This window comes from Ursus maritimus, unplaced genomic scaffold (assembly GCF_017311325.1).
Source record: "Ursus maritimus isolate PB19 unplaced genomic scaffold, ASM1731132v1 scaffold_30, whole genome shotgun sequence".
NCBI classification, from domain to species: Eukaryota; Metazoa; Chordata; class Mammalia; order Carnivora; family Ursidae; genus Ursus; species Ursus maritimus.
In genome coordinates, this window is record NW_024425564.1 from 22,317,906 (window position 1) to 22,321,901 (window position 3,996).

Below are 3,996 nucleotides of genomic sequence, written 5' to 3' on the forward strand. Positions count from 1 at the left end.
TATGAAAGCATTGTGTCAGTTTAATTGCCCGTGTTTTTTTCTTAGTGATCTGTAGGGTGCATCTTACAATTGATGGTATCTTAGATAAAAAATAGTTTGTAAATTTATTTTTCCTTGTAGGGTAGCAATTATTTATTGGGGTACTTAATCCTGACTCTTACAATACTGTTCAAATAGTTATCCTGTATGAGATACCTCTTTTTTTTTTTTTTTGCAATGTACTCAAGACTTTAGGGTAGTGACTTAGTCTAAGAACGGTCTTCTACTTCAGGAAGATTAGTTGCTCCCTTTGTATGGGAGGGCTTCACGCTCAAGGCATGTGTTGTGGAGAAAGTACTTCTTCACAGACAATTCAGTGACAAGACCTCAGAGGTCCTGGGTACCGAGGATAAAACAGAGTGGGTGACAGTGTCTGCTTCACTGGAAAATACCTTGCTGGGTACCCATGTTTGTCTTCACTGAACTTTGGACCGAGTGTTCACCGGGGAAGAGAGATACAGATTCAGAGACTCTTCCTGTTTAGTGTTACCCGCTCTGTACAAGAGTGAATTGCAAAGCCAGTTTCTTTGATGAGTCCAAGTTCCTTTATTTGTGTGTTTACCTGTTTTTCTCAAGGACTAGTCACAGAATATCACCTCTGTGTTATGACGGTGTATAACTACGATACCTCATGCTCCGTGCTGATGGTTTTGTCAGCAGTGCACTTGCATTCCTGAGGTATGCCTCTGCTGTCACTAGTCCTTTGGATATACTGAAAGGGAATTTAGAAAGCGTGTGCTTAGTTTGAAACATCTGCTGGGGGAGATCCCCAGCCGCTGAGAGTGCGGCATAATCTTTCTGTCAGTTCCTTACTGGATGCATTTTGCTATTATTCTGGAACTATAGGGATTCACAGAACAGTGACACACGTGTCAAGCATTCATGTTAGTGCTTCATACTAGCTGGATCTCAAATTAAAACGGTTGTCAGTTAGAAAAATTAATTCTTAAAAGCTTCTTGGTACCGGGGGATATTTCATTAGATCTTTCATAGTCTAATACTTTGAGCTGTGGATTCTGCTTTATAGTGAATACCTTAGGTTTAGATAATAATAGTTGTTGACAAACCTTAAATAACCAGTGAGCTTCTAGACTGTTTCACTATTAAGGAATGATGGCTCTTGGAATACCACACAACCTGCAAGGGTCATCCACAAGTTACTACAAACGAATCTATGGAAGGGTGTATGTGTTGGTATTATTTATTAACATTTAGGCTTCAAGGATGTCTTTTTGTAGTAGAATTTAAGGAAATGTTCTATTTAACTTATTTGGGAAATATATCCAGAAGCATGTTAATCGCTCACACCCTACCATGTTATAACTCCGAGACTCCTCGGAGAGTGAAAAAAAATCACTGGTGCCAATATGAAAATTCTAGAGACTAGTTCCTTTGTTTAAAACTTGTGTTTTCTTGGACTTCGTTCCCCCCGATAACACTCAACATAGTACGTATTTCTAAGGCCACTAAGAAAGGCAAGAGACTATTAACACAATTATTTGTGTGGTATAGTGCTTGTGTTCCTTTTCCCATTTTAGGGCTTTTGTAGCTGCACTCAACCAGAACTTCCCAAGCACCTTTTCAGTTTCTCAGTGGGAGACTGACCCGCCTGTGGTTGTTAATTGTGAAGTTTAGAAGGTGCTGAGCCTTAAGAGCACATACAAGTATCTGTCTTGTTTGAATGCTTGCAAATAGCGACGTGATCAGCTATGCCATCTTTAGAGGATACATTCTAACAGGGTTGTTTCATTTCCTTACCAATTTACCATTCCCGCATCTCTTTTGCCTCTGAAACTTCTGTGAAAATTGCCTGTATCAAACGTACTGGTTTGCATCGCTCTGATTTAAACGCCAAAACAACACACCCGCTAAATATTAGTGTGGCACTGTTAAGTGAGGTTTTTCATATATACGTTAAAAATAGAATTCATCCAATGGATTTTGTAGTGTTGTTTTCATGGTGGAAACATTAAGTACATTGTTTTTGGTGAATAGCTGATTCACATACGTGCTGACCCATTTCTTTAGATACTAGGTTTAAAAACCACTTCCAACTGTTAATTTTGCTGAAAGGTGGGAATATATTTGCCGGAAGGTGGGTGAACCATATTAATGGCTTCACAAAATGTTATTTTAAACCAAAATGTGTTGAAAGATTTGAAAGTAGTGCATTTTTATTTTTAGGAGCAACCTATTTTGAAATTATTTTAAGTCAACAATGCAGTATTTTTTAAAGTCTGTCTTTCTTACAAGGTATGTTTTAATACAACATGTAGCCAGTGTAACTAGATTTTCAGCTGGTAAACTTCAAGTGCTTTTATATTTGAAGTTGACTTTAAAAAGCCAATGAGCAGTACTCAAAAGTTATAGACTTTCAAGCAACTAATGGAATAGTATTTTGTTACGAGTCTAGAATTAAAGCACCTTGTATGGTCTGCTTTTAAAGTATCCTATAGCTTTTAAAGCATAAAGAATATCATTTTATCTTATATTAATAAAAGTTACATTTTCCATTTGTTAATGTGTGCTGCCTGTCTTATGACCAGGGTTTAACATTACCCTCCAAGGTAATTCTGTGCATAACCATTCACCAAATACTGCTGCTGTGGTTTCTTAATGGAAACATTCTATGATGCATTGTCACCCTGCTGCTTGACAAATAGGGTTATAAGGAATTAGAATTGCGTGCGTTAATAGTACCTTATATAACAAAATGTAAATTTAGAGTTAAGGAATGTGTGTAAATGATCATTCACTGTTTTTATTTCAAAACTGGTCAATACTATACCTAAAGCTTCTGTGGTTTTTTTGATGTTTTAACTCTCACTTTAAACTGCACAGAATAAATTAAGATGAAACAAAAACTTGGTATGTGTCATTGATGATGTACAGTAGTATGAAAGGTACCCAGGGCATGAGGGATGTTGAAAGCAGTCATTTTTACCAGTGGTCCACTCTTTACCATATTTTTCACACTCTAAGGATCTAGAAGAATTAAGACAGCAGTAGTATTCCTAAGGCCATGGAAGTAATTGACTTAGAACCCAAAGGACATACAGCATTAGAGCTAAATTGCTTTGACCATGTGTGGCCTTTGGTTTTCTTCTCATACTTTATCCAACACCCTCGAGATTGTTCTGATACTGGGTTTACCATAGTCATGTCTCACATTTTTGTTAGTATTAACCATACAGAAGACTGAGCCCACTGACCAAAGCCAAGTGAAAAGATTGAGGAATGCCTTTGAAAGCCAGTTTGAGATGGGAAATCATTAATTGCAGTGGCTAGGAGCCAAGTTTTTCATTTTTCTCCAGCAGTGCTTAGCTGCCAAGAGTGTAGAGTTGGGAAAAGTGGATCGTGCCAGGGTCAGGCTTCAGAGCTTAGGAGTGTCCGAAGGGCAAGGCCGTTAGAGATTGCTGGAGATTGGCTGTAGGACTTGGGCTGGGCTGTAAGAGAAGTCTGATCAGTAAGACACTGATAAATAGAAAGTGGTAGAGATTGAAGATAAAATGAGTGTGACATTTATGTGTAATGGAAAGAAGAAAGTTTGGGGTGGAGATCAGAATTTTAGAGGTGAAGCAGTTCTGAGCGGTGTCACTAATTACAGCCATAGAAAAGGAATCAGAACGGGGGACTCATTCTAGGGTGTACGTGGACTATCAGTGTGATCACAATATGTGATGGCTGGAGTTGGGATGGAGAAGAGGACCACACACTGGCGATCAGTTCAGAGACTTGGAAGACTGATCTGGAGGTCTGGGATGTTAGATGGCCCTTAAAAGGAGGAAGGGGTTTCCTGAAAATGAAGAGGAATGGTTTCAGAAAGTTGTGAGAATGCTTTCTCTTCATCCTGCACCCCTCCCCCCGCAGCTCTGCACGCCAGTATGTGATTGTTATGTGCAAGTGAGTACTTCAGTTATAAAAATGATGCTGTTTATGGAGAATGTTGGGGGGGGG